The 20,729-nt window shown below is 37.4% G+C and overlaps 1 protein-coding gene across 8 annotated transcripts in view; it reads right to left on the reverse strand.

Moving 5' to 3' along the window:
• Positions 1 to 20,729, reverse strand: part of SIPA1L1 (signal induced proliferation associated 1 like 1) — a 202,886-nt gene that overhangs the window by 94,321 nt on the left and 87,836 nt on the right. The window contains exon 5 of one of the 8 annotated variants that reach the window (XM_038138446.1): positions 18,853 to 18,934. The exons of the other annotated variants lie outside the window; for them this stretch is intronic. The gene's annotated coding sequence lies outside the window, so the exon portion shown is untranslated. The remainder of the gene's footprint in view (positions 1 to 18,852; positions 18,935 to 20,729) is intronic. 8 annotated transcript variants of the gene reach the window in all.

Here is a 20,729-nt window from a genome sequence, read left to right on the forward strand (position 1 = left end):
TTTAAGGTCAGGTTTTACATGATTTTCACGATTTTCCTCTTGAAATACTTTCCACTGAAAGGACACAGATAAAAATAAGGAAACCACCACAGCATCAGAAAACCATTATTTAAGTGATTTGCAAGGTTACCATGCATCTCCCTATAAAAAGAACCTGTACACAAAAATTCCTATAAGGGCAAATGACATTTTACCAGAGAGAAACAAATAACTAAGACCAAATTGGCAAATGTCACTGTTACCACAGAAATTTCTTTTCAGACTTGAGGGAAGAAAAATATCACCAGCTTGTTCACAATGAAGGCCTCCCACATGATTATGGCACATGTGAAAATAATTTGTTGAAGCTGTATTGATGCAGATAATCTGCTTCGTGTCAAAAAAAATACAGATGATATGTGCAAAGAAATTCCCTTTATTGTGTGTTATTATCATATAAAGAGCATTCCCAATTTCTGTTTTACATAGAATAGCAAATGGCTACTGAATATACTAGTTTATATTCAATTTTGTACACAGTACCACATTTTCTTTTAATCAGCTGGGACTCATTTTAGTATTTAACACACTGGAAAATATGCTTTCATTCCAAACTTGACTGCATTATTGCAGAGTGACACAGAAAAGCTTTTGACACAGGTCAAAACATGGGGTCAAAATACATGGGTCAGTCAAGGCTGATGCACGGCTGGGTCTGCTCTTCACTAATCAGGCTGAGCATGGCCATGACAGCCCTGGCTACGGTGATCAGAAAGAGAGGCGGTTAAGAACCTGGGGAAATGACAAAGAAGAGTACAGCACACAAATCTGGACTTTGGAAGAGGTGTTATGGGAAACAGAGACACCTTTGGCTAAATAGTAAAGCCCTGATTGAGTACAGGGCAAAATAAAACTCTGTACAGGAGGCAGAAGCAGGAGGCAGACAGAAGGCAGACACTCACAAGGAAGAATTTGGAATCATCATCCAGGCACAAAGGCAGTATCACGAAATTCATATAGCACCACTACACGTAACCATTAGTAATTTAGAACGTATAAATAATTAAAGATTAAAAAACCAAAAAAAAAAAAATCGCTTCAGTAAGTGGGAATATGAAATAAACCTAAATGCTGACAGACCCAAAAGCATTTAAGAGCAACCTTGCAAATTACTGATCCTTATTGCTAGAAATTCCTCCAGATTTTTTTCCATATTTTCTTTTCTTTTCCTTTTCTTTCTTTTACGATGGAAACGCAACAAGTGAATTCCTACACTGGAGATTCTGAATCTCAAACAATTGAATTAACTTCTCTTATTTCTCTCTACCACTTGGATTTCAAAGGTATTCTGCACAGCTCCACATCATGCCCTAACTGTTCCTCTAACAGACCCTGATGATACAAACACACTACATAACTCACTTCAGAAACAGCAGATCAACAGGTATTATACCTCATGGAATACAGCTCAAACAAACAGATTTTTCCCTTCCCAAAGTGATTATCCAGTCATTAAAGACATGGGTATATCTTATTTCAAGCAAAGATCAAACACCCTGAAATTTTACTTTATATTTATATTACTCCCCATTTGCTTAAAATACTAAAAATTAAAATCCCAGAATGAAAAGAAAAAAAATATCTACATTGCTGTTTAACCTCTAAGGGACTGTAACTGACCTAGAAAGACAAAACCTATATTGGAACTTGGACAATCAATCCAACTTGCTACGAGGAAAAGCCTCAAGTTCATAAAAGACTAGCACAATAATGCAGAGAGAAGGTGACATTGTGGCTGTTTGGATGCAAACTGTTGGCAAGTTGCTGGAAAACCTACACCCGTTTCTCTTTGAAAAACAAACAAACAAGCCCCGAAAATACAGACAAAATGGTTGCAATTACACTGGCAAATATGGTATAACTAAGTTTTCAGAGTGAGCTGGCAGCAATGAAAAACTTTATGTACAGCAGAATAATTTTAATTTTTGAAGCTGAAAATTACATGACTCAGCCTGTACTCATCATCTCTATGAAGACATCGTTCTGCTGCTGAAATGTCAGCTCCGCAGCTTCAGCACACAGCAGAAACTGAAGCTCAACGTTTGCTTTCTTTTATAACTCGGCTTTTTGGCTCGGATTCTCAATAGCTCTGTCCTTTCTGCAAGTTTGAAGTAAAGCCAATGCAACACTCTGCCCACCAGAAAGTCACACAACAAAGAACAGATGTAACTCCCACCGGCACATCCCGCTCCGTTCTGCTGCACGGCGCATTGCTCCGGCTGCCGCTACGCGCTGTAACCAGCTGCGCTCCCCTCACCTGCACAGGCCAGTGCCACAGAGTTCAGCATATCACCTACACCAGTGCTTCTTATCAGCAACAATATGCTCTTTGTCCTTAAAGGCAATTATTTGCAGTTTCTACCCTAACACACTAAAAAAAGCAGATAGTATGCACCAGAAACCAGAATGATTTAGAGTCCACTTTATCACAGGTTTTTGGACAGGTATTTCAGACCAGCAATTTTCAGTACTGGCTGGAAGGCAGTCAGGTAAGCTCTCAAGTTGCAATTGAGGTAAGTATTCAAGCTGCAGTTCATCACAATGCTACATTTATGTAAGCCCTAGTAACATCTTGAATGGTTTAAGACTTGACTTTTTTTCAAGACTGACTGTAGTGATCTTTTCTATGTTCTCCTTTAGCCTCAATCCAGATTTGCACATTAACAAACACTACATCACAAGTTGCTTCAAGGCAATAAAACCAAGATGCCATTCCCAAATACTAGACCATGTTTATCAGTTTAATATTTTAGTTTCAGAACAGAAGCCATTAACAGAATTACCATATTGTTCCATGTTACTCTACATGTAATACACTTTCAAACATGAGTAGCAAAAGAAAAAAAAACAAAAAAACACAAAAACAAACCCAGCCCCCAGCATGCATTTAACAACTACCTTGTGTTGTTATGGAAACTAAATATCTATATGAAGAAGCAAGAACAAAGGGGTGGGGAATCCCACTGCAAATCCTCCTATAAATTCTGTAGATACTTATTTTTTTCTCCTCTGCAGATTCAAATGAATGTGGTACAGTACTGTTCCAGGCATCCCATCCTTCCTTCTTCCCTCCTTTCCCTTACCACTCCCCCTGCAAAATGTAGGTAAACATTTTAAAATGTTATTGGAGATACTGAAGCAGGAAGCTGAAGCAAAACTGAATTTTGCTTCCTCCTTCTATAAGGAGGATAGTTGCCCAAATCAACTGTTCCATGAGACCATTCAATTACCAAATCTCTCTCTAAAGAGAACAGATTTGCTTGCTGTCCCAAGTCATCTCCTTGTGCAGTTTCTCTGGAACCCACAGCTAGAAAACATCAAAACCCTAGAACAGCTGAAAGAGGACAAAACTTTTCTCTTGAAAGACTCTACAGAAAAGAAAGAGGGACAATCCAAGACCTCTCTTTCTGCTTTCTGTGCCCCTACTCTTAAAAGTTTTGGTAAATATATCCCAATTTAACTGATATCCAGGAAAACAAAAAACCTAATTAACAAAATATAAATCAAGAATCTGTTTTGCAAAATTTGAGATAAAAGTGTCAAAGAGATTTATTTGACTGTATCTATTTATTAACTCACCAGTGGGGACAAGAACTTATGGTTTTAAGTGACTACCACAGACTTTAAGGCAATAAATAATATTTTGCAGAGGGGTGTGGTAGGGTCTTCTCTGGAAGGAGTTTTCTGGTTTAATTTCAGTATCTCTAAAGCAAGTATCAGAAATACACCTGCATGACTATATGAACAAAGTTGCTCAATTTTCCTGCATAAGGGAAATCAGGATAATAGTATGGACAATAGCAGGAAACAGAGAATACAAAGATTGTACCTGCTGATATACTTTTTAACTTTTGAGAGACCTTTTGTCTAAATGCAAACTATTTTTTGCGGCTTACGAAGACTGCTTTTCTGGAAAAATCTGCCTCAGTGAAAAAAGGTCCCATCCCTAACAGCATCTTCCAAATGATAAATTCCTACATGAGGTTTTAAGCACTCATAGTCTAGGTTCAAAGAACAGTACATACTCTTTGTTTTTTCAAATTTACACATTAAAAATGAAAAGGAAAGTATTTGATTAGTAAGTCACTTGTGCTGCCTAAGTTTTAACTGCTTACCCTAGTGCCTGGCACATGCTTTACAAACTTGTAATGTAACTCATCAGTGAAGGGGGAAGAAAAAGCATTTCTAGCATGTACCATCTCCAAACCCACCCAGGATTTTGGAAAGGTTACAACAGCTTAGGCAATTCATGCTGCCCCATCACCTAGGTATGGCTTCAGCCAACTTCTTCCAAAACACATTAGCATAATGTTGCAAACTGTAGATAAAGTACAACATATTTAAATAATGAAAAAGGTGAGACACCATCCACAGTGATGACCCTTAAAGTTATTTTAGCAAGTGTAGCTCAGACAGAAAAACGCTAGTAACAAATCTACAACCTTGAAACATGAGAGTAAGAGACAACTATTAATAGAAGGCTCATCTACAGTCTTGCTTTACATAATACAGAAAATTGCAGTAAAAATCAAAGTTCACTAACATCAACAATGTACTTGAGAGCTTCATCTCAGCTGACAATAAGCATAAAAAATTAAAGTGTCTTGTCTCTAGAAGAGTTTATTCCTCGTGCCTTTGAAAGCAGCACTTAATGACAATGTGACATGACCTAAGAGAATTTGCCCCTGCTCCTGACGAAACTACTACAGTAGTTTTCCTTTTCTTCCTGTCTTCTTGGAGACCCAGTGAAAACAAACCCAGTGATATTGTGGCAAAACAAGACCCAATCCTAACCCTAAGCAAAATGCACAAATTCTGGGGGCCATTTTGCAAAACTCTGAGATCACAAATACGCTCACAATTTACATTCATTATGATGCTAATTATCATTCAAGAAGATACTTAGGAAAAGTGGCTTAGGTGTGACTAAGAGCAGAGGTGCTGAGAGCAAGGTTTACTAATACATTTCTAAATATTTTTCAATCTTTTAGCCAAGATGTTATTGGACCCAGAACTGAAGAACAGAAAGCATCAGACATTCTCCACCTCTGGGGCTTACAAGATTAGAAGCACTTGTCTCAGCTGTTAAGAGAGACAATCTTTACCCACCAACATACACCTATTTATAACACAAATCTCAAATTTTGTTAAAAACTATTAATTAGGCAGAGTTCTGGATACCCTTCACGATCTGCCAGATAGTACCTTCTATACCTTTTAAAAGCTAGCATTTTGAGGTTTGCTGGTAGCACAGCTGGATCACAAATAAGCAAAGAACGGAGGGAAGCTACTGTTCAACCCGACACCAGTTTGGTGGTCCAGGCAATTATACACACGTGAAACTACATAAGGTAAATTAATGAAAGCCCACAAATTATTATGGATGTCACTCATTCTATTAAACTGCTACTTGATAACTTTAACATTCTTTCAAATTACTACTAGTGACTCAATATGCCCAAAGGCATAACCTTACAAAGCAGTTATTTTCAAAGAACTAAGGTGGTTCTCAAAGCTCGCAGAAATCAGTGCACCAAGAAATTATACCAAGCAACAAAATGGCTTCTGCTTATCACTGGATCATGGAAGATACCATCCTGTCTGTCCACTTACAGACAACATGTTCCAGATTACACACAAATATCTTACTATCTCCCCCATCACTTGGAAAGAGATTGAATTTTTCATTTAATCACATTTCAAACATGAGTTCTTTACTGGGACCATTTCACTGTTTTTTCTTTAGGGCAACATCGACAGTAAACATCAGAAGTGATGGCACAGGTCCATTATTATCAGTTACCTCTTAATACAAGCAACCATTGGCAAAAAAAAAAGTTTAAGCCATCTAAACTCTGAACTGGCTCATATAGTTTCCCCAAAACCATTGGAGTTGGATAATCCAACTCCAGTGCTATCCTCAGTGTCTCTTACTTGATACTATTAAGTGATCAAGAAACCAAGACAACTCTAAAAAGATCATTAAATGATTATCAGAGTATACCACTTAAGGGTAGAAACAGATTTTTGTCAAGGAAAAATACTATTTAGTAGAGGTTCTAAGGATTCTCATAACAGATTAGAGAGACATTTCAGCAACAATTCCCAGGTGACCCCTGGATTTTCCTAATTTGCTAGAATATCTTCATACAAATATGAAGAGAACTGTCCATAGCCTAATGCAGCAGAAGCTGGCAAAAGTCATTAAGTTCAGCCACACGTGTTAGTCAATCACTAGCATTAAATTTGCAGAATAAAAATGAGCAAAAATTGTTTTGTTCTACTGTTAAAAATGCAAAATATGGAACAATGCATCAATTTTCATTGACTCTAGAGGTTTCCCTAGTGAACAGAAAAGAAACCCAGTATGTTATTTTAATTCTCACATATTAAACAGCCTGGCTGATTTACTTTGCTGGCAGAATATGTAAGGAGGGTCTCCTCCAAGACAAGCCAAATCTTTCAAATAGAGACTGAAGCGTCTGCTAAATGACAAAACAGATTTCCTGGGGCAGACACATCTTATTTAGGCATGTCACCTAATTTCTTGTCATGAAATACTGGAAGGGTTATTACCTATGATGATCATAGAAAGATATGCTTCCAAGAACCTTAATGTCTCACAAGCTTTAAGGAGATTACACAACAGATTTTTCTAAAGCTGTATTAATAAAGCAATAGTTGCATAACCGGCTTGTCTACAACCAGGGCAGAAATGTAGGATTCAAGTACGCTTAGAGCATATCAAAGAGATAAAAGAAATTCTTGGGAGATGGAAAGAAAGTGAAAATTCCTGTGATTCATTTGAAGCAAAGGACATTTCTTCAAACCACAAAAGAAGAATCAATGAGCCCCCATAAACTTGAAGTCATCCTTCTGAATTAAAACCAGTTTCATTAATCCAGCAGTTGTAATGCAAGACCTCCAGACAGGAAAGTAACCAGAGTTACCTGGATGTTTCAGCCTGCACTGTGCAATGACACTGTGATCCTGTGAAGTATCAGAGAAGTTGACAGCTCCTCCTATACAAAAATAATGTCTTGAGGAGAGGAGGTGACAGGGCAAACACCTCCCATCAGCCTGCAGGGGTGGCCATGAAATTTCTGACACTCTTATGTACTGGAACACTAGATGAAAACCAGAAACTTCAACAAACCACCAACTCAAAGGATGCTGAAGTATGAGGGGGGGAAAAAAAGGCTGATTTGAAGTATACAAAAATACTCATTATTTGGTATCTTCCTAAGACATCAAGAGTAGTAACAACCCTGTTTAGAAAACCCAAGTTGTGACACTGCTCTACACCGTTTTGCTCATTGCAAAGGCCTGTCAACCCAGATCACACTGAATTCCTGCATCACATGGGTTGATTTGGGAATATTTTCATCTGATACAGTACAAGTTTTCTGAAACTAACATACTCTCTATCAATAAGCAGTTACACTGAAAAAACTACAGTACTGTTAAGGTAAAAAAAAGACAATCGATATTTTCAGAACAACAATGACGTTTAGCACAGCAAGGCAGGAAATAGAAATTGCTTTTAAATCCAACAGCGCAAACGTTTCTTTTCACTGATGCCAAATTACCAACAGTTTACATCAGGTATTATAATAAAAAAAGAATCTGAGCACAAAACAACAATGATATGACCAACACTTGAAACATAGCACAGCATACCATACACTAGAGTTTACTGAGTTTTCAAAACATGCATAGACACAAGCACAGCACAACACAATCCTTTTAAGAAAAGTCATCACATATCAGCTCAGACAGCTGATGTTCCAAGTGGGCCACTGAATCCTTTCAAACAGTGGACAAATATCAGGGTACGTAACTCTACACGGCAAAAGTCCTGAACAACAGCAGGAGATAAAGCACACAAGACAGACAAACAAGCAGAGCATTTCAAAGAGAAATGCAGACAGCCATGGTAAAGGGCACATAGGATTGACACCATAACACACAGAGAACAGGGGAGAAGTGTATCCAAAGCAGCAGACTTCACCAGGGATACCTCCTCTGTTTTAACTGACATAGCTACCGCACAGCAGACAGTGATAAGTGAGCTGGGTGGCAATTTTATTTAGCAGATACAGCATTACTTCCGTGCCAGTGTGACATTCTGCACCCCAGCTGTAGCTGCATTCCAAGACTTTTCCATGCAATGTGAGCTATACTAAAACAATACATATGCATCAGAAAAAGTGTGGCCATAGGAAACTGAGACACCTTCAGGGTAACTGGTAAGTTCCACAAGTGACTTGCACAGCAGAAGAGAAACAGAGATAAATGCCTCACAGTTCTTTTCAGCATCTGCATCTCAAAACCGTAAAATCAAGAGAGTTAACTGTGAAGCAACCAAAACTTCAAATACGCTCTTCTGTTTAAAACTAAGATTCCTCCAGTTGAAAGCCCAAGGTGAGAAATGTCAGCATGCCCATCTAGCTTTGTGAACTTTAAGCAAAGATTTTATGGATAATTCATCACGAAGGGTCTTCTGAAGAATACATCATCAGCATTAAAAGCTGGGACACCAACACCATCTACCATGAGACCATCAAAAACTTCTCCTACAGAACCTCATTTTACTTTAACTTCCAATCTGAGCAGACATGCTTATAAATTCTTGTTCGTTAAAGGAAGATGTCACAGTAATAGCAGTTAAAAAATATTCTCTATACATTATTCTTGTCACATCTTATTTTCCTGCACACCAGACACTGACACTTATTGCAACTCCTGGGAAAAGACTAGGCACGTGACAAATCTAATAATTGAAGATGTCAATTTGAGAACCTTCAGATAAAAAGCTATTTATGTTATAACTATCAGAGACATAATATCTACAATTATATTTCTGCACAGATATATTTATGTAGATATACTCTTGAAGCAGTTAGCTCAATTGTTTACATGAAGGAAGATATCCTACATAACTGACTGGACAACTAAAAGAACATTTCCACCAAGATAGGACTTGAACATCACCATACAGCAATCACTTTACAACAATTTCAGTACAGTACTGTATTGACAAAGACTTCAAAGAAAGTAATGAATAATATATTACAATAAGGGGAAAAGGTGGCAGATTTCATGACATATAAAATCTACTGCACAAAGCCAATTTAAGAACCTCTCTAATAAATACAAAGAATTACTGTAAAATTACTGTAAGCATTTAAGTAAAAAGAGAATCTCCCAAATCTAGTAAAAATCTTTAAAATTCAGCCTTCTACAGAAGTGTTGTTTCAAGGAGAAGGGTCTGATAAATAAATATATGCAATTAAGCAGAAAACTTGATAATTTCATTCACATGCATCTTCATTTTGGCAGTATGTCAGGATTATACTTGTGCATAAAAAGATCGATTAAAAGTTCTTGCATGGATCATAATTTTTTATGATGCCATTTAAATTGTAACAAGCAACTGTCACTTTTCATTCTTCCACTGTGTTGTGAATTTTACTGTGCATAATAACTGCATGAAAAGACCAAGTTCTAACACTAGTACCACTGCACTGAATTTCCTTGCAAAAGAATTGCCTATGCAGTATTATCATTAAAGCCATCATCTAATATTACTAAAGCAACATCTCTTCAGGAATAAAGTATTTACTGCACTGCTCCTCACAACCACCAATGAGAAAGACAGTAACAAAGAATCAGGACACCTTTTTCTTTTAAGGCATTTCTGAATTAAACTAAGAGCTCATTCAATATTTAAAAAGTAAAACGTTGTTTCACAAGGGAACTTCAATGTCAATAAGAAGCTTTAATCGTTTTAAATGAAAGCAAAAAAATTAATTTTGCAGAAAACTTCTTTGAATGCTTTCAGCTCCACAGAACTCTGAAAACAATGACAACTTTTGTAGGGTTTTTACTGAATACAGAGGAACCATATAAATAAAAGGATTATCCTATGTGTCAGAGAAATGCATTATTAAAATAAGGATCTAAAAATATATAATATATATAATATCATATATAATTATATATAATTTTATTAATATTAATATATAATAAATAATATATATAATTTTAAATTTTTTGATGGTTGCTACTGGTTGGAATCTAATATTATGGTCCAATTTAGAAATGGACTCAGACAAAACAAGGTCTAAAGCAACACAACCCACAAAACATCAAATGCTTTTTTAAGTCCAAGATGCCTAAAATACATCAAAATCCACCTTCCCTGTTACCAAAAATACTTTCCAAGCCATTTGAGTGTGAAGCATAAGAGGCAGCAGCTGGAGACTGGGAGACAGCTGCACATCTGCTGGAATTGATTTCCTTCACACCGTGACCATAACACGTGCCATCCATTAGACAGATTATTCACTTCACAGAAGTAATGCAATTTGTTTGCTAGAATCTACTGTTTCAAATGCTGGAAAGTCTCACTCCTGAGGCATGTGCTATCTTCAGTAGGGGGAACTAAAATACCCCAAACAGGAACCATGCTCTCCAGCAGCTTGCTTAAGCTGCACTAAAAAGTTCTGCGAACACACTTTCACCAGTGCAACCTGCGGGGCTAACTGTAAATAATCATAATAGCAGCATATCCCTGAGCTAAAAGCAAAAAATTAGAATGCCATTTCCCCACAGGGAAATAACTGTCTCATTCATTTTTTTAAAGAAAATAATGAAATATGAATATAGATCTTGACACTTCTCTACACAAAGGAATAGATGCAGATCAAGGAATATGTTTTCTCCACTGTCTATTCATATGGGATGCCATATCAAATGAAGGCAAAAGAGATATTGGTGAATGCTAAATAGCCAAGGGGTAGCTTTTAGGGCTTTTCATTCAACATTGTACTGAAATATTTATATATTTAAGAAAGAAACAAATAGTTCCCTAGCTTTGTTGTAAAGATAAGAACTAGCGAGAGCAACATGTGACATGCCTCTTGACTATCACAGTGCAGTTAAAGTAGCTCTTTGCAGGTTAAACAACTGTAAAAAGTAAGCATCTGATTAACTTAATGGGAAACAGACTCCTGGAACCAGTGCACAAATACAATAAGGTTTTGAGACCCATCAATATACCTCAGTCTTGACACACATACGGTCACCTACTGGATTTGCCAGCACTAATTTAATTCCCCAAACTGCCAAACATTTTTACTACTAGAATACTCTTGTTTCCTTCTTAGAACCATTCCATTAGGAAATTGGCAAACAGCTTTCAGCTGCAGCCATTTTTCCCCTTTTAGATGAGTGACAACATTACTAAGAAAATTTTCTTTGCCAGACCTCTTAAAAACACATTAAAGATAAGTTTTATAGTTTGATAAAATGTTTACAAAGATTCTTGATAAAAGCTTAAAATGCATTTTCATTTAGCCATTAAAAAAAGCAAATAGTATTTATTATACATTAAGCACTACAATGCCCTGAGGTTTCTGCTTAGAGCTCTCACATGTAAATGCAACTGATAAAATGAATATGACTTGTTAGCTAAGGAAGAAGCATTGGATAGGGAAATGTTTCCTCCTCCCTGGGATGCAACACTTCAATCTTCTGCTGTTTTGGATACTTAGGGATAATTGGTCCCGGGCAGCATGATTAGCACCAAAGACATCCACTCATTTTACAAACTGAATCATGCAAACAGCACAGGTAACCTTACACATGGAGTGCCATAAAGGTGGTTTCTTCATTGCACAGTAATGGAAAGTCTCAAGGACAAAAGCAGATGTAGATGCTGTGCCCCTACAGTCAGGGCCAAATTCAAGACCATGAGGAGACTGTGTCCTAGTACTTAACAGTGTTGTTTCACCAGGAATTTTAATACCATTGACTCAAGCCACTGCATTTCCTTGAATACCTAAAACTACTTCAAAGGAGGTTGTAGCAAAGGTGGGGCTGGTCTCTTTTCCACAGTAACAAGCAATAGGACCGGAGGAAGTGGCTTCAAATTGTACCAGTTACTTAGACTGGATATTAAGGAAAAACATTGTCCCCAAAAGGATTGACAAGCACTGCAACAGGCTGCCCAGGGAAGTGGTGGAGTCACCATCCATGGAGGTATTTACAACATGTCTAGATGAGGCATTTGGGGATGTGGCTTACTGACAAACTTGGGAGTATTAAGTTAAGAGTTGGACACAATTAACTTAGCATGCTTTTCTGACAAACAATTGTATGAATCTATATGCACAGGCAGCATTTCAGAGAAGATGACAGCATTGGAGGTGAGAAATGCATCAGCCACAGCACGGCTCTGAAATGCTCCTGGATGTGAAACAGAAGTCCCCATGTAAACATAATTAGGTGGAAAGCATACTGCCTTCCCTCTTCTCTCAGATGAAAACAAAAGATGAAAGCTGGTGCAAAGGTACACAGTTTTTCACAACAGAAAGGAAAAGCATTAGGTCTATACTGTCACAGCTACTGTGCATGTTAAACATATCACCTACAGAGACACCACCTTTCTACCCTGTTTTGTGGAGGAGTGCATAACCACCTTCCCAACTTCAGAGACTGAACACTTGGGAATGTTACTGCATTCCCTGCTTGCAGCTCTGACACCAGAGGGCAGGTGAGCCTGTGCCCACAAACACACAAAGACAGGAGGCAGCAGCTCAGAGGGGACAGGCTCATTTTGAGGCTGCTGATGTGTTACTACACCAGTAGCAATGATTATTCAGAGTACCAAATTTCATGCAGCCATATCACACTTACAGGCAGGCAAGAGCAGAAATCTCTCTCACAGCAAAAAAAAAAAAAAAAAAAGTCAGAACATTCGCTTGACACACGCCCTGTGAGGGGACCACAGCATTTTGCTGTAGCCAGACCTCTACTATTTTGATTACTAAACCTACCAAAGACACTAATCTTCTGACTTTACAACAAAATACATACCACAATTAAGACCTTCCCTTAGGCAAGATGTGTGCAATTTTAGATTCCCCACGCAGCATCCTCAAGGATAAAATTATTAAGGAGCTACATACTATTAAGGAAGGGCTATCTGTACAAGGCTTAACAAGTTAAATGTTCACAGCAGCAAACCATGCCTTTAATGAAACTTGGTGTCAGTTTTGTATGGGTGAGAACTGAAGAGACAGAACTCATCTATGTAAAAATTGTGCTTAGCATTCCTTAAAATAAAACTGATTCTCAGAAGCATAATTTTCTTTCAGAAAAGTTTTAAATACAAGTAGATATGAACCAACTGCAATCATGCCTAAATCAAAATTTAGACATGTTTTGTTATGCATGCAAGGAAATAATACAGAAATGTAGGACATTCATATTGATTTAGCTGGCCACAAGCATTTTGCTCAGTTTTCAGTACTGAATAGCAGCTAATGTATCTCTCCTGACAGATGATAATTTTATTTTAATTTTGAAATTCCTCTTTAGCTTTGAGGTCTCACTGCAAAAAAAAAAAAAAAAAAAAAAAAAAAAAAAAAAAAAAAAAACAAACAAACACAAAAACCTTCACTTAGCTCTCTACAGTAAAGTTAGCAAAGTATGTATAAATAACTTGAAGTGCTCACTGAAGCTCTCTCTCTGCACTCAGATGCCAACAGAAAAAAAAACTATATTCTTCTCATTAGTTGACCCTTATTTAATTTACCCCTCACACTTTCACCTTTCCCACACATATAATGCCAAAGTCATTGGAAGGGACCTTAAAGACAGCTTAGTCCAACAGCACTGTCATGGGTAGAGACACCTTCCACAAGGCCAGCTTGCTCAAAGGCCCACCAACCCAGCCTTGAACGCTTCCCAGAATGGAACACCTACAGTGTCTCTGGGCAACCTGCTGCAGTGCCTCACTATCCTCACAGGACAGAATCTCCTCCTAACACATCATCTAAACCTAACCTGAAGTCTGAAGCCATGACATACATGAGAAACAACTTAATTGCTCCTATACATCAGGTTATGTAAACTGCAGTAATGTTTGTTACTATAACCCAAAGCTTTCGCATTTTCAGTCCCTTTTTGAAGCTAATCAAGCTTTTTTCTATTATCTTGATCTCAAGAGTATGTTATTCAAGCAAAGCCAGAACTCAAATCACCAGAGCAGTTCAGAGGCCTGCTACTTTAAGAAATCAGCGTGTTTAACTGAAAACCACGACTGGTGATAGCTTGTAAAGACATCTGGTTTTCTGCATCAATAACACTTCTGTACTCTTCAAAACTTCTGCAATTGATTGCATTCTGTGATTTCTCAATAACAGTATTTTCAAATTGATTACAAATATTTTCATAAACACAAAGTTTTCAGCTCGCTTGTTTACATCAATGTTCAAATATCTTCATTGGTGACAGGATGAAATTAAGGTTTGATATGTTATTAAGTAATGTAGATTACTCCTTCCTAGAACATTCAGTAAAACAAAACCTAATGCCTTAAAAGTAAAAAGCAGCAGGAAACCATCATGAAGAGATATGACAACCAAAAGCAATTTAGAAAAGATATTTTAAGTGTATAAAAAGGAAGGACTCTTCTACCAAAAAGTTCAAGACCATGCTTTGCATTTTGGGGTTTTTTGGTTTTTGTTTTTTTCTAGAGAAACTCTAAAAATTCATACTTTGTTGAGTTGGGTTTTTTTAACTAAATCAGGTGTTCCATATATCTTTAAAAGCCTCATTATTGCCTGCTTGTAAAGAAAATACTCATTGACCTACAGAAAAAATAGTAAGAATTATCACAGCTGAGGGTCCAACAATGCTGTGGGTTGTTGGCTTCCCTAAACAAGTAGTTCTGAGGAAGACTGATTTCCAATAGACTTATAGTTCACTGTTGATTGATTCACAACCTTATTTACCTTGAAGTTGGAGCCCATGTTTTTTACCTATGTTCACTATAACTATTCCTCCCCCAACATTACCTAGTCTGAACTACAGTCCCCTCCAAGACTTCCACCTCAGATTCTCATCCACATGGCAGTATTCTTCGTTTCTGCTTATCCTTCTGAATTTAGAAAGATTCCCCATGAATTCCTGCTACATGTCCTACCTGCCCCATTCAATCTACCAGCCATACCAAAGGCGCATGAATAGTACTGTAACCACAACAGAGGCCAGCCCATTTAGTGACGGCATGGGCATAAAAGTGAAATCCCAAGAGGGTTAAAATAAACAGAAGAAATAGAAAATCAGCCAGAACCACAACAAATCAACAGCAATGTATGACTAGAAAAAATCTTTAGTTCAAACAGGCCATACAGCAGCAAGTAGGTAATTTGCAATAAGCATAATGATAATCAGTCTCTACTTTGGTTTGTAAGTCTGCGGCAATCACATTTATCTAACTTTAACAGTGCTACACTACAACATCCTGTAACAAACACTGTGATGCCACCATCAATCCAGAAGTCCAACTCTTGATTATTAAATCATGAGGTCTTTGACAAAACACAGGCATGTCTTCACAACTAGCAAAATCAGCCCGCTCATCTGGCAGCTTCAAGGGACTCCCTGCAACTACCAAGAACTCCTAAGCCTAAGTCTGAATCTGAGTACCTTTTACAGGCAAAACAATCATATACAACACACATGCTAATGTCAACTGAGATCCCTCATCTCCTCACAAAGTTAACTTGAACATTTCATACAATCTTATATTGCTCTCAGCATTCTAAGCACAGAACATTCCCGAGTTGCTCAACATACAAAATCTATTAGTTGAACACTCTCAACCTAAACAGTTAGCTCAAGAATTAGATATGCAGATTCTTTCAACAAACAAATTCTCAGTAACGTTTCAGGGTTTCTGATCCTGAGTAAAGAATTCTTACAGACTTTGGAATAAACAGCATCTATTGCAAGGCACTAGGTCTCCCCTCCAAGCAGTTGAAAATGAAAGGAATGTTGTTTATCATCCTAAAATAGCTCTCAGTTAAACACTAAAGTCATCACTGGTGAACAAGACAATTTCAGTCATACGGTACTTGAAATTTATCTTTAAAATATTGCCCATTACACTGGTTCTTCCTGCCACTGTATCTTCAGATTTGACACGCATTTAAAATTCCTCTTCCCATGATTTCTCAATTTCTCAGTTTCATAAAAATATCTCACATCTCCTTGGAAACCTGAACACTGCACAACAAAGACGGCTGGCTCTAATGCTCAGAAGCAGGTTAGAAAAACAACTGCATTCCCTTGCTAGTTAAGATAGGGTTCAACACTTCATTTCTCCTCACTGATGTATCTCACAAGAAGCTGTCTCTCTCCCAACCATTAAATTTCCTTACTTGTCTTCTCAGCCACACTCCCAAATCCTGCCCACTTCTTCACTACTAACTTGCACTCACCTTGAGGTTTCATGAGTTTTCTAAGCATCTATGCAGAATATTCTAAGCTATTTAGGGAAGCTGGCAATATCCAAGCAATACTTCACTAATATTCCCCCTGCAAAACTGGTACAAATGAAGCAAATAAAAGCCCCTTTTGCAGAAGTATTTTTAACCTTGATGTCCATCAGCTGGTTTCTATACCAAGTGCTCTTAATTAGCACAAGATACCCAAAAAACCCCACAGATTTCTATTGTGTTCCATGCCCAGCTGTAGCTACCACAACCACTGGCTTGGGAATTGCTGTTTAGATACTAAGGCTGCTGGCTACTACCAAAACCCAGCATTTGACCACCCCAGTTTGAGAATCTTTTAAGAACTACTCTAGTTGCTGTAAGAAAAAGCAAAGTGCTGCTTCTCATTTTGGATGCAGGATTACTCAGGGAAGCATAAACAACCCCTAAGCCCACCAAAAGGGGGCTCTGCCCCAGCCACATAATTGCCTGCAATAATGTTTCAGGTTTAGCCAACATTTTCCTCACAAAGCCATCTTCACCATTACAACTCAACTGAAAGCAAAAATTCTAAAGGTATTTCCCAGGAATTACACATTTTCAAAGGAACAAAAGTCCTCACTCTCAGGAACTAACAGTGTTTTCTCAGTTGAAATATGGTGAGAAATTGGAATCATCCAGTTACTGCCATTTAGTTAAAAGCATTACAAAGAGACATCCCAAGAATAATAAGCAGCATGGAAATATCAATATGAAGGGGGAAATCAAGAAGACTGAGATTTCCCCTGCCCTGCCAAGATAGAAAACAGCACACAAAAGGCAGAGAAGAATTTCCTCCCCAGAATACCATAAGAACAAGAGATTATGTTCAGCCAAATAAAAACTGACAAGTTTAGCGTCAACAAAAAGGGCTGCCTCTTCATACCTCTACCTAGGGAACATACTGCTAAGGGACATGGGACTGCAAGCCAAAAGTTTAGCAGCATTAAAGGGAAGCACAGAGGACAAAATTACATTGTAACAAAAAAAATATTTGAATAACAAAGAGCTAGAATAGATACCGAAGTCTCTGAGTCTTTTGACACAAGTCAAACTAACAGGATCGCAGAGATACACCCCAGAGTATATTACTGTCATAACTGCCTCGCGTAGATTTTTTTTTTTTTGCATCATCATCATCCCAAGCATCTGTTACTGCTCCTAATTAAAGACCAGATGGTCTGACCCAATATGGCAATTCCTATGACCCTATATTTATCAGCAGGTGGGGAAATTAAGTTTTGAGGTCTGAAGCAGCAAAGAAAGATTAACAAAAACAGATAGCTAAATAGGTCTCAAAGCCATCTGGTACACAACCCTTACTGAAAAAAATATTCTTGAAGATTTCATACAATTAATTTTCCATGGTCTCTGTACTGAGAAAAACTGACTTCCACAAACTCCACCAGATGCAAATATGACTTAACTCCACAAAAACAGACATTATCAAGATAATAAGTGAGTCCTTTTTCATGTTAAACTAGTGAAGCACAGCTATTCCAGCTGTACAGTGAAATTTGTGGAAGTGAAGGAAGTCAGCATGTCGACATAAAAGTTGGAGTTCATTTTCAGTATAACTTTCTAACAAGATCATGGCACTTACCAGTAAAAGAAACAAAGAAAACAATGTAGACAAAGGAAATAAAAAGCCTTAAAAGGGTTAGGGTTGGGGGTTTTTTTCCCTATATGTTTTAAGTGTGGGTTAAAAACACACCGGTGAAGTGTGGAAAGCTGCATTCCTAAATCTGGTAACATGAAGAAGACAGTCTGAAATAATTAATCTGCACAAGAAGAGGCTGCAAGACTGATACTGACCAATAAGGCAAGAGTACCATATGAAAGAAAGTTCAGTTCCTTACCTGAGTAACATCCCTCCTTCTACAGAAATGTTTCAAAATTAAGTGGTACAAAAGGGAACTTCCAGTAGTATATACCTGTGTGGGTATTTTTTTATTACTCTATCGGAAAAAAAAATTAACTGGATGAAAAGTTCTATGCTCATGAGTCACAAGAAGTTCTGATGACCCTACATTCTAAAAACATCTGTGATCAAGCTCATTATGTTGCCAGAAAATACTATTATTGAACCAACATAAATGAACATTTCCCTTCCCATGTAGAAACAGTGATGGGAATGAGCTAATACACACTCTTAAATTGAGCCACCTGTTGGAGACCAAAGGAACACGGAAGCTGGTTACTGGGGCATTCCCTGTGAAGACAAGAAGGATGTTCCTCAGCCTAACTATGAAGCAGGATTGTACAGGTAACAGCAGCTAGTCAAAATGAGAGGCCTCCTCCCAGTCCATGCCAGCAAAGCACCTCCTCTACAGCAAATACAGTACTTTGAACATTTTAAATTAATCTTAACTTTCTCTAAATTAAAAAGACAGAGGTGCTGATTTCCTGTACTAGGAGAATATAATGAAAAAAAGATCCAGAAAATTGCTAAAAAGGAAAGCTTAAGTCACAAATATATTCTTACATTGCAGATTTCCAAGATGGAGAAAGGAAGGCTCCTCTCATATCCATCACCTCTTCCCTCTGGAAACATGATCATCATTAACCTGCATCACAGAAAAACTTCTCACAACTTCTTGCATTTTTTAGTTCATAAAAATTCTGCACTTCAGATGGGAAGGTGGGCTCCAGCCATTCATAGTGTTTAATCCCATTTATCTGCCTTTTTTTAGAAAAACATAATTTTCACCACAATCTTGGAAATTATTACAGATCTGTGGTTTCTAGACTGTATATTAATAGAGCCTGAAAATACAATATTGAAAGTTATTTTCCTCTCCCACTGCCATTTACCTTTTCAGTCCAATATAACAGCTCTTTACTCTGTCAACCAGTATTCTTCCTAATATTTTAAAACCTACTTCTAACACAACTAGTAAACTGTGAAATGCAGAACTTTTGTATGACTGTCACTCTAAAGTGTACTCCGAACACATGAAAATCTAGATGTTACTGATCTCCCCATCATCTGGTTACCTGACACACTTAGGAGAGCTACAGCTTCTGTGTTGAGGGTGGTAACTCATCTGGGTGCCAGTTAACAAGCACCATTCACAGAATCCTTGGTCACTGAAGAATAACTTTCCTACTGCATATGTAAATTAAAACACCCCAACTAGAACAAAAACCCACTCCACTGTTTGAAGCTAAGCATCTCCTTTGTGCATGTGTGATGGGGCAGGGGGAGGAACAAAACAAAGATAATAACATTTGACTTTAATCCATTAATTAATTTCTCTAACTGAAAAATATCCAAAGATACTCTTAAACATGGAAAAATTGACATTGGAAAAACAAATAGAAATATTATCTTAAAATACCTTAGGGGAAAGTGAATTCAATACACACAAATGACAGCAATTGAATAAATGAAATCACACTGTACTGACTTAGTTAAACCACTGCCATCCCCACACACGAATACTCTGATGTAAGGTTTAGACACTTCTCAATTTATCTTGTTATTTGCCAGGAATATTTTTACTTCAGGACTGATCTCATTTTCTAAGTTGTAGGAAAAAAGACACTAGACATTCTAAAGTATTTCCTACCCTGGATTTGTGATTTGACATTTCACAGCAAGGACACACAGCTCTGCATCTATGCAAGCTGAAGAAGATAGTTGCTTCAAACCAACTGGCTGCCTACAGATTTCTGTATTACTCTAAATACATCTACATTCAAGTATTGAATTATTGGATAATATTAGAAAAACAGGCCTAATAATGCCACCTTTCTGAAATTAAGAAAATAATTCCAAGTGAGCTTTAAAACAAAGTAAACAAATTTAACGCATCCTAACCAGAAAATTTTACTGAAATTCATAAAATGGGAACTGTTGTGAAAAAGTAAAAGCTGTAATTGCAGATTTCAAGAGTTCAGTGCAGTTATAAGAAATTTAAAAGCCCTGCAGCCATCACAGGCTCCCCTTTGAACCCAAGCACCTGACAGCAGACTACATTCTTCCCCCATAAAATGTTTTCAAACTGACACTGTCTACCACAGTTCTTAAGTTACCTAGGACACAAGGAAGTACTATGGATATAATCAAGGAAAATAAACACCTGCAAAAGGGAGAAAAGCACAAAGTATGCAGCATGTTCTTTCAGGCAATGCTTAGGAGCCTTAAAAATAAAATTAAAACAAAAATCCATACAGCAATAACAAACTAATAAAAAGCAACATCACCCTCATTTATATATCTTCCATTTAGTATACAGATCACTGTATGTTAATGGCAGTGTGTCCTGTCCCTTCTGTTGTGTTTTTGTTTTTTTTTTAAGGCTTTCCGAGGTTCTCCTCTTGCACAGACCAAATGCATTCTCACTTAAAGCATACTGT

Source organism: Motacilla alba, chromosome 5, assembly GCF_015832195.1.
Source record: "Motacilla alba alba isolate MOTALB_02 chromosome 5, Motacilla_alba_V1.0_pri, whole genome shotgun sequence".
Taxonomy (NCBI): Eukaryota; Metazoa; Chordata; class Aves; order Passeriformes; family Motacillidae; genus Motacilla; species Motacilla alba.